Here is a 10916-nt window from a genome sequence, read left to right as displayed (position 1 = left end):
TGAGGGTCCTGCCTGGGTGGGGATGCTGAGGATGGGGTGGGTCCTGTCCCCCAGGATGAGGGTCCTGCCTGGGTGGGGATGCTGAGGATGGGTTGGGTCCTGTCCCCCTGGGACTGAGCACAGCAGGACGAGGAGGGCAGCGTGCCCTTGGAGCTGCCCAGGGTTCTGGGGCTGGGGCAGGCAGGGCTGAGCCCCAGGGCAGCCCCAGCTGCACTGACACAATTCTGCCTGGGGCCAGCTGGGATCCAGCCCTGGATGGTGAATTCTGCCTGGGGCCAGCTGGGCTCAGCCCCACCGGGCTGCATCACACTCTGGGGCTGCCAGCAACCTCCCAGAAATGGCTCAGGAAAAATTAGCAATAACTAGCATCATAGGAGGTGTTTCGGAAAAGCAAAAAGGTTTTAATTAAAGCAAAAATAACAAACAATTCAGAACAAGAGACTAAAAAGCCGTGCACAGTGCAGGAGGTCCCTTGCACCTCCTAAGACACCCGAGAAGCCCCGAGAATCTCCTGGTGTCTCATTCAGTGACCCAGGAGGGGTTTTTGGCACGGTGCCCCACAGCAAACAGCCACATTCCTTGGGGAGCAGCCCAGGGGTCCCACAGGTGCCTCTGTCCTGGCACTGGGCCAGGGAGAAGAGCATCGGAATTTCTGGTTCTTCTTCCTTAAAAATGCAGGGGTGAAAGTGGAAAGAGCTGCTGGGTGTGGGGGTGCAGCAGGAGGGGGCACCGGGGCAGAGCTGGCACCACCAGCCCGGGCAGTGCCACAGCCTCCCCCATGGCCAGAGTGGGGTGAGCCCAGGAAGAGGGGCAGGTCCTGAGGGCTCTTCAGGGGGGTTTGAAGCAGCTCAAAGCCTGTGGAAATAATAATTCCTTGTAAGACACTCATAAATAAATATATTTATGGATGTGTAGCTTTCAGTGACACACACACACATATATATTTATTGTATTGCACTTTAATGGTGTCCCCCCCCATCTATTACTTCAGGTTTTTTGCATATTTATTATCTGCAGGTAAATGTAGGCATATTAGTAAAAAAAAAATCTATGAAATATCAAAAATGGGAGGAAAGGAATATTTATTTAGCCAGGAGATTTATTCAGTGCTGGTGTGAAACTTGTCAGCACAAAGATGACGTTATTTGGCCCCTGTTCAACAACCCTTGAGGTTACAGCACCAATTTCCACTGCATTCAGCCCCAGAGCAGGAGTCACGCTGCTCCTGAGCCTTTGGAGTCATCATTTGCAGAGTTTCAGACCAGAGCAGGATTTTGATGCAGGCAGCAGGCCCCGGGAGGGGTTGGCTTGATTTGGCCCCAGGAAATGCAGATTTTGGATATGGGGAGAATCAGCTCTGGCAATTCAAAATGCTTCCAAGGCTTCATCAGGCTGAAATACCTGGGAATATTGGGCTAATATCTGACTGGAGCTGGGCTGGGCCCATGGTTCACCGTGGTTTTTACAAAATACCTGCTCCAAACCTAAAAGCTTTGTCATGCTCATCACAAGGGGTTTGTAGGCAAATGATATTGTTGGTTCTTGCCTGACCTAAATTATTCTGATAGCAAGAAATGCAAAAACCCAAGTTAAATTACTCTTTAGCAGGAATTTCAGGCAATGGACACTTTGCCATGAATATTTCATGCCAGGCTATAAATAATTCTGTTGGATTTGGAAGATCAGAAAGTGACTACTCGGATGATGTAGGGCATTTATGTAAGGCTGATCGCCCCGTGCCTGCTGCAGGAGGCAGATCCATTCATGGAATTCAAGTCATGTGTGGGCAAATGGGACATTTTCCCATGGATTTCTCTGCAAACTCTCTTTGTTTCAGCTGTTAAGGCTGGAACAGACAAACACGGCCCCGTCATTCACCTCTGATTGTACCTGGGAGCATGAGGAGATGTTCTCACAAAGCTTTTCCATTTAGGAATGTTTTATTCAATATTCTAATGCCGGTGCTGAATACATTGTGCTGATAAAATACAAGTTTGGTAAGTACTGAGGTGCAGGTCCCTCTGAACCTTCACCCACGTGTAAAAATCAGCTCCACTTGATGGAATGACCCTCCCCAGGGTCTGACTTGGATGGGGATTTTCTCTGTCAGTGGTGATCATCTCTTCAAATCAACCAGGGGGAGAAAGAGAATTGGAATTGTTTCTTCTTTATGTCCATCCAGGATGGGTCTTGTGCAGACAAATAAAGAAATCAAAATATGCTGTGTCTCAGGATCATTGGGATGGGACAAACCCCCTGGGATCATTGGTCCAGCTGCTCTCCCACCACTGCCCCGTGTCCCCAGGTGCCACATCCACATTCTTTAAACCCCTGCAGGGATGGGGACTCCACCACTGCCCTGGGCAGCCTGCACAACCTTCCAGGGAAGAAACACAGTTTAATCCTTCTGTTCCCCTTCTGGTTTGTATCATTTGTTCCAATCACATCCTGCTTAATTTTCCAGGAATCACAGTGTTCATTCACTTTCCCTCTGCCTAAAAATTCTTTTTTCTTTTTTTTCCTCTGGTAAAACAAGGCTCCTTTATCCAATTTCCAAGCTGTGTTTCATTCCCCTTTCACCATCCACCTGATCCCTTTTGTGATGCCAGGAGTGCTGCTCGTCCATGAGAAATCTGCAGAGCAGCAGAGAACTTTCCTGTCTCTCCCCTGGAGCACGCCAGGAATCCACACAGCTTCCATGGACACAGGGGAGGAGCAGGAGAGGGGAGTCAAGAGGAGATTTGATATCACCAGAAATCCCAAGAGCTGGGAAAGCCCTGGGAGTGCAGCCAGACCTTCCAGGAGGAGCCTGGACGGGCCCCTGAGCTCAGCACCCATCCCCTGGCAGCTCCCATGGGTGCTGAGGAGAGCAGGCACCCTGCTGGGCTGGGACCACCATCCCCGTGAGGGAATTCTCTCTCATTCTTTGCTGCTGCCATTCCAGCTTCCCCTCTGCTCCTTTTGCAGCTGCTGTGTGATTGCCTCGCCTTGGAGTTTGCCCAAATTCCAGTTTTTCCAGAGTTTTTTCTGTTTTATTTAGAGCTTTTCCAAGTGGTTCCTTGCAGATGTGGGGTCCCTAAATGCTGGTAATCCTCTTCCTCCACCCTGGGAGATGGTGACTGCTCCTGCCACTGTGGGACTGAAGCACCAGGAGTGGCTCTGGGGGCAAACCACAGTGGATGTGTTCTGGATCTTCTTTGGGGAGCACAGAAGGAGTTAAATAAACCAGAGCGGGAAGGACATTCCCAAATCCATAAAGCACAAGATTGGCATTCTGTCTGCATACAAATAACTTGGATTAGCAGGATGTGCCATTGCTTTCACCATAAAAATATCCACTCTCACATTATTTTAAGACACTTTCAAAATAGAGTGGAGTTAAAATATTTGTTTTAAACTATCCAGGGATCCTTGCACAATCTTTTTGATTGCTTTTTATAGTCCTTCTCCACCCTGAGTCATTCAGCAGTTCCCTTTCCTGAAATACCAGTGGTAACTCTCTCTCCATCTCTGTGATGGATGTTTGTGTGAATTCAGCTCGCTCCTCACAGCGAAGCCTTGCAGCACTGCCTCTCCACTTTGGGACAAATGCAGCCTAAACGGGGGTTTAGATAAAATATTGGGGCAAGAAGGTTACCCAGAGCAGCTGTGGCTGCCCCTGGATCCTGGCAGTGCCCAAGGCCAGGTTGGACACTGGGGCTGGAGCAGCCTGGGACAGTGGGAGGTGTCCCTGCCATGGCAGGGGTGGCACTGGGGGGGATTTAAGGTCCCTCCCACCCCAAACCCTTCTGGGATTCCCTGATCACTGTGGGAAGTTTTTAATTCACCACATTTCACGTTCCACACCCTTTCTTATGGACCCTGACATTTCACTGTTCATGCAAAAGGCTTTGAATGGCAGGAGGGACTTCATGGAGCTCCTCCCCTGTCACTCAGGAGAACCTGGGAGCTGCTCCTCTGAATGTGGCTCTGTTTTCATTTGTCTCTCTCATAGCCAAAGGTAACATCACAATCTGTTCTTTCCTTGCTTTTATAAATTGAATGTCCAGTTTCCTCCTGGCTTCCCTCAGGAGCATTTGAGTGAAATTGTTTTCCTGTCCTACAAAACACTTCAGAATCTCTCCTTCCCCAAACTGAGGTGAGTGGTTTTGCTCCTTTATTGCTGCTTTTCCTGCAAGCAATAGGTTCCATTTGCTGGGCATTTCAAGGAGCTTTGATCTGTATCAGGTTTGAATTTTAATTTTCTCTCTTTATATTTTGGAATGAAAAGAATTTTTCAGCTTTGTGTTCTGCCAGTTCAGGATGTTTTTATCAGCCCTTTCCCACAAACAACATGGGTTTGTGCCATTTTTAAATGGAAATATTGGGTTGAAGTTGTCACAGGTGTTTGTTGTTGTTTACTCCTGCCCTCCCTGCAGGACCCAGCTCCCATTCCAATGTGTTTTGGGATTTGGAATGAACTCGCAGGGGCTGAGTGATGAGGGGTAGTGGCAAATCTTCTTTTGCAGTATTTATATGAAATTACTGCAGTCCAAGGAGCAGGGTGCTGAAGCTGGGAGTTGGTTTCAGCAACTGAAAGAGTTTTTATTTTATTTTTATTTTATTTTTAGGAAGTCCATAAAAAATGAAGGTTTGCTTTTTATTTTTAATCTGGTGTTAAAGATTTAGAGCAGGGAAGGTGTTTCTTTATGAATCCCACAGCCAGGAGCTGCTGTGGCACTCGGGCTGTGCCAGCCCCAAAGTTCTTCTCTCTCTCATCTGCCATCGCTGCCGAGGGCGGGGGGTGGAAAAGGAAAATCTCTTGGCAAGAGCAGGTTTTCCTGTGTTTTCTGCCTTTCCAATATGTTCTCTGAGCGTTTCCAAGTCAAACACTTCCTGCCACGTCTTGCAGCCAGCAGCAGGGAGGAGGTGTGATGCCAGTGCACGTGGGGATCGGGGGGGACAAGCCCAGAGCTGGGGACTCAGTAATAAACCCTCGTGGACTGTAGAGGAGGGTGGTGACAGCTCCAAACCTGCCAGAGCTCCAGGAATGTTTGGACACTGCCCAGGGGCAGGGTGGGATTGTTGGGGTGCTGGACTGGGATCCCTGCAGTCCCTTCCACCAGGATATTCCCAATTCTACAAAGGGCTGCTTGCTTAATGTGCCCCTCACTCCTGAGTTTGCTCTGCCTGACTCAGCTGGAGAGGGCAGTTGTCCTGGTGTCTCCACATTCCCGGTTGCCCTGAACTTGTTGGGAACACTTGGTTACTTAATTTGTTCTATTAATAAGCTTAGTTCTTGCCTATGTGAGCAAAAACCAGAATAAAAGCCAAAGCAAGAGCTGCCTTATTGCTGCTCCCTTGGCTGGGCTCCACAGGGATCAGCTGTGGGGCTGCAGCCAAATCCTGCTCTTGTCAGCACCCAGGGCTCTGGGAAGGGCTGGGAATTCTCTTCCCTGCACGTTTTGATGCTGCTGAATGAGACTTGTGGTTCACGACAGTGGGGGTGTCTGGGGTGGACTGGGTGGGCCTCAAAGTCCCTTCCACCCCAAACCATCCTGGGATTCTGTTACAAAACCACATTTTGCAAAAAAAAAAAAACAAAAAAAACAGGTTACTAATTCCCCTGCTGGAAAGAGGGGAAGAGGAGAGGAGAGCAATCTGCCAAATAATTTTTAATAAATTCTTTTGCACTGTTTTCCTGGACAGCGTTAGTTCCAGTCCTGAGCCAGCTCCTGCTGTTCCCAGGGCAGGACAGTGCAGTGTGCAGGAGCTGCAGGGGTGCACAGGCACCAAAACTGCTCAAAGGAGAGCAAAGAACACGGGGAAGTTTTGGAAGGGCACCGGGGAATTTTATTTTCTGCACAGATAGAAGAACAAAGGCCTTGAACAGTAAATAGTGGTGACAAGAGCTGGCAGGACAGGACGTGCTGCACGCCCTCAGCCCCTCTGCTCTGCTGCATCCCTGGGGGAACACTGGGAACCATCACCCAGGGTCGTGTCCAGTCCCAGCTCAGCACCAAGCAGAGATAACAAAAGCAGAGACAAGAAAAGCAGAAACAAACAGGCTGGGGTTTAACGAGGAGGAAAAACCTGATTATAGAAAAAGCTTTAATTGATAAATGCAGCATCAAGGTAGCAGAAGCTCTGCTTCTGCCAATGCAGAGTTTGGTGTCAGCTCTTATCTCTGAGCCAAGGCTGCCCTTTATGTGCTGGGCTTTGCACCAGTTGTGCTTGAATTTAACATGGAAATAAATTATTACCTGGATTTTTGAGCTTCTCGTCCTCTTGAAAAGCAGCAGAGAGCAAACACCCATGCAGGCAGAGGGAGCAGGGCTGGAGTGAGTGAGGAGCTGTGCTCTCCAGGAGCCTGGCAGCTGAGCAGTATTGATTAGGTCACGGTGACCTTTTCCAACACAATACAGTCGTCAGGACCTCGCATTCAAAATAGCTGCAGTAAATCAGATTATTAGAGCCAACTTGCTGCTGCCCAGTAACGCTGTCAGACAGATTCCCAGGGCGGGGTTCACACTGAAATAAAGAATAAACCACCAGGGCAGCACAGACAGGCAGTTCCAGAGCAGTGCCAGCCTCCAGCCCTGCACTGATGGCAGGTTCCAAACCCCACCACAGCCGATCCAGGTGATCCCACCTGATTTTAGAACATTTAAAGAGCTGCCAGACTTTTCCTGAACGTTCAGAGTGCTCCAAGTGCCCTTTTACTTTGGTTTTCTTCATCTGTTGCTCAGTTTATCAACTTCTGCCCACCTAAACATCCTCAAACCCGCCAGGTATAGAACAAAAACCACTCTGGTAATTCTGTGGAAAGAAGAAAAGACAAAGGGGGAATGGTCTCAAACTGACAGAGGAGGTTTAGATGGGATATTAGTGAAAAATCTTTATCATGAAGGTGGGCAGCCCTGGCACAGGGTGCCCAGAGCAGCTGTGGCTGCCCCTGGATCCCTGGCAGTGCCCAAGGCCAGGTTGGACACTGGGGCTGGAGCAGCCTGGGACAGTGGGAGGTGTCCCTGCCATGGCAGGGGTGGCACTGGGGGGGATTTAAGGTCTCTTCCACCCCACACCATTCTGGGATTCTATTCCGTGATGAGAAAGACAAAATGGGAGGTCATTGGTGTGTTGTGATCCATTTCCAGCATGGGAGAGATGATCAAGCCAGGCTAGATTTTTATTCTGGTTAATCTGAATAAAATGGAGACCTTGTGGTGCTCCCACGCTTTAGCTGTTAATAAAACCCCACCTGGCAAAAAAAGGCACTCTCTGTCCCCTTAGAACCCTCATAATTTTTAATCTTATGTAACATGCTCTCATTTCTGTGGTTTACACCTGTTTCCTTCATTCTGCCAGGTTTCACCACCTCCCCTGTTTATGGCCTCTGGAGCAATGGCCACAGCTCATCAAGCAGCAGATGATGTTCTCTAAAAAGGAGGAGAAAAAGCTCCTTCTGCCTAATTATCCTGAGAGGAGCGTGTTGGGCAGGCAGGGGAGGTGGGGGCAGTGTCCAGGCAGGGCTGATTGGGATGGGATTGGGATGGGATTGGGATGGGATTGGGATGGGGTTGGGATGGGATTGGGATGGGGTTGGGATGGGATTGGGATGGGGTTGGGGTGGGATTGGGATGGGATGGGATTGGGATGGGGTTGGGATGGGGTTGGGGTGTGATTGGGATGGGGTTGGGGTGGGATTGGGATGGGATTGGGGCAGGATTGGGATGCTCCAGCTCCGTGTGCCAGCACAGGGGTTAGCCTGGCCCAGGTAACATCAATCATGACGAGCAGGGAGGTTGCTGTGCCAGTCTCAGGCTCACTTAGGCGAGGTTTTAGGCTCAGCTTTGCAGCTCCTGCAGCGGGGAGAGGATCCCTTGTTGCAGCAAACCCTCTCGTGCTGTGATTGCCTCTCATGTCCCTCTGCTCCAGCCCTGCCAGGAGGCACCAAGTGACACCAGAGACCTGTGACAGTGCTGCACCTTCAGCCTGCAGCTCTGAGGGGGGGAATGGGGTTTATGTGTTAAACTCATTCAGGGCTCTCTGCTGTGGGTGACTGAATTTTTCAACAAAAATCCCTCTCTGGTGGTTTCCTGCCCTCTGCTCTCCCACTGTAATTAGCCAGCTCCTGACTCTGCACACCGGGTGTTTAATGTGGGGGAGGAGGGGGCGGAACAGCTCAATTAATTAAGCCAAGTTGTAGCAGATCATCATCATTTTTCAAGGTGTCAGTTGAGATCTCTGGGAGCGCTGCAGATGAGGCAGGACCCCCTGGGAATTCAGGCTCAGCTCCCATCCCAGCCTTTCCCAGCCTCTGGAAATGCCTGGCACAGCTTCACGTTAACCCCACAGCAGCCAGAAAGGATATTTGCAGGATTGTCCTGAAAGTCGTGATTTCCAGCCCTGTGATCCAGAAAATACCTCAGTGAACCCCAGAGTTTTCCTGCTGCTGTGCAGAAAGGATTTTTGTGGGGCTTTGAAAAAGTCAGTTGCAAACTAAAAAATTTAGCTGTAATTAAACCATGGAATGCTGCAGTTGGAGCAGGAAAGGAGGGGAAGGCAGCAAAGCAAAGATCTCACATGAAGCACAGAGATAAATGTGAATTTTGTGGGGGATTTTACGTGTCCAGGTAAGAAACTCTCTGGGTTTATGCCCAGCTTAATTAGTATGCAGCCACACCAATTTCTGGTTTGCATCTCTGCTTTATCACAACCCGAATCCGAGCTCAGGCAGTGTTTGTTGGCTTTTAAAAGGCAGCAGCAGAGGCATTTCAGGACAGGCTTTATGAGGTGGCTGAGTGCTCACACCTCGGAGTGCCCAGGGAGCCGAGGGACAGCCTGGGCACAGCTCCTGTGTGGAAACTTCTGGAAAGATCCTTAATCCACCCCAGCACCTTATGGCAAGGTTCATCATTTTTAAGGCTCAGCTCTGCTCCCTTTATGAATGTTTTCTGCACAGCTGGTTTTTTGGCTGTTTTGTAAATAAAAGATGATTATTTTTCTGTTGTTGAGTGCCAGGAGTTCCTGCAGCCCCCGGGGCACCCCTTGGCCTGTGGTTGTGACACAATGTGACACCTGTGACAAATGTGACACCTGTGCCACGGTGCTGACTGAGTTTAGTGCTCTAGCACCCCTCACCCTGCAGCTGTTCGTGGCTTTAGCATCATTTATTCTGCAGCTCTTGGGACAAATCAGGGGCTGAGAGGTGGGGCTGGGACCTGCTCACCTGGGAGGAGGGTGGGGCACAGCCCAGGGATGCTCAGCTGGAGTTCGGGACCTCTCTGTGGTGAGGAGGGCTCTGACCAACACCTCGAGGTCACAAAAAGACTTTTCTGGGCCTGTGGAGGCTTCTGGAATGAGCAGAATGAAGATAACAAGCAGGTAGGTTTATTCACATGTTTTAAATGTGTTTTATCTTAGTAGAGTGCATTTGTTCTCTTTGGAGAGCTCTGTTGTGGTGGTTTGTTGTCTCAACAGAAGAGGCAGCAATGGCTTTGATGTCTTTCTATAAAGTTTTATCTCTGTGCCCTGGCTGACTCAGAGCCTTGTCACAGTGAGTTTTATTTTAATTAACCCAGTGCAGAGGTTGGTTTTGAGGGGAGCAGAGCTCCCTGCCCAGGGGCTGCTGTGGCAGGGTCAGGATTTGTTAAACTGCACCCACAGGCTCTGAGCATCCCCTGCTCCTGGCTGGGGCCATCCCCTGATCCCTGCCAGGTGCTGCTGCCTTCCAGAGCTGGATCCTTCCAGATGTGACACTTTTCATCAAATCCCTCTCCACTGGGAGGTTCCTCTCTGAGTCTGGCATTTCACCTGCCCGGGCTGGGCTGTGTTTTTGAGGCTGTTCCTGCACCAGACTCCAGGAGCAAACAAGGAATCCAAGGGGAGGCATTGAAAGGCCATAAAAGCCATAATCCCCCAGGTCTGCAGAGGTTCTGTGTGTGCACAGAAATGCAGGAGTGCAGCAAGGGGGTGACAGATGGAGCCTGACCACGGAACTTCTTCACTCCCTCCCTCTTCCCTGGAATTACTCCAAAAGTTCATTTTTGTCACTGTTAAAAACCTTGATTTTTCAGCCTTGGTTTTCAGGCACTTCACTTTTTCTTTTGTGCAACTTTGTCTTGCAGCAGAACTGTTTCTTCCCTCTTCCTTATTTATTTACTGGCACAAAATCCAGCTAATTTCCCAGGCTAAATAAGCAATTTTGTTTTAATCTCATCCTCTGTTCCCACTCCTTGATCATCCATGCAATCCTTGTATACACTGAAATTCATCTGTCTTGAGCAAAGATGTACAAAATTATGCACGAGATTGAAAATTGAGTTCTTTGTGTTCCTGCCTGTTGGAAAAAGGATGTGTAATAGGACTGAACTCCTTTAATTGCAAATTCCCATTCTAAGTGAGGCACTCTTGGTTTCCTCCTCTTTTACTGGTGAGTTCCTGGTATTTAACAGAAATTCCCGTTGTTGTCTCCAAAGAACATCCCTCCCTTAACCGCAGGCAGGGTTTTGTGTCTGCACACAGCAGTGGGACTGAGCCACTCTGTGGGGTTGGGATGGGTTCTGGGGTTTGGAATATCCTCCCTGCATCTGGGGAATCTCATTTCTGCCCATTGCTGCTGCTGGCCCCGGCACTCCGGGCTTTGCTGGCTGGGAAAGGTTTGCTGCATTTAGGGTGGGGCTTCTCAGGGCTGTGTGGAGTCTGCAAGAGCACAGGAGCCTCTGGGCAGGGATCCCAGGATGGGTGAGGCTGGAAAAGAGAAATGCAGGATGTTTGTGAAAGAGAGGAGCTCTGCCAGTGTCCCGAACAGCTCTGGGGAAGGAGGAAAGCAGCACCTCCATCACAGCATTTGGAGCAGGTTCAGTTCCTCCTGAGCCACCTGAGCCAGACCCCAGGATCAGCCAAGCCTGGCTCAGGCTCCAGGACTGTCCCCAGGG

At 49.8% G+C, this 10916-nt stretch overlaps 2 long non-coding RNA genes across 2 annotated transcripts; one reads left to right on the top strand and one right to left on the bottom strand.

Moving 5' to 3' along the window:
- Nucleotides 1-380: 380 nt before the first annotated feature.
- LOC134558182 (uncharacterized) lies at nucleotides 381-6646 on the bottom strand. Its single transcript, XR_010082299.1, has 2 exons — nucleotides 6243-6646; nucleotides 381-855 (listed from the first exon to the last, which is right to left on the bottom strand). It is a non-coding gene; the product is annotated as an uncharacterized LOC134558182 (long non-coding RNA).
- Nucleotides 2199-8691, top strand: LOC134558183 (uncharacterized). The gene is made up of 3 exons (XR_010082300.1): nucleotides 2199-4138; nucleotides 7345-7485; nucleotides 7915-8691. It is a non-coding gene; the product is annotated as an uncharacterized LOC134558183 (long non-coding RNA).
- The last annotated feature ends 2225 nt before the right edge of the window (nucleotides 8692-10916 follow it).

Source organism: Prinia subflava, chromosome 14 (genome assembly GCF_021018805.1).
Source record: "Prinia subflava isolate CZ2003 ecotype Zambia chromosome 14, Cam_Psub_1.2, whole genome shotgun sequence".
In the NCBI taxonomy this organism is placed as follows: Eukaryota; Metazoa; Chordata; class Aves; order Passeriformes; family Cisticolidae; genus Prinia; species Prinia subflava.
Note: the sequence above shows the minus strand (reverse complement) of the source record. Positions and strands in the feature narration are given on the sequence as shown.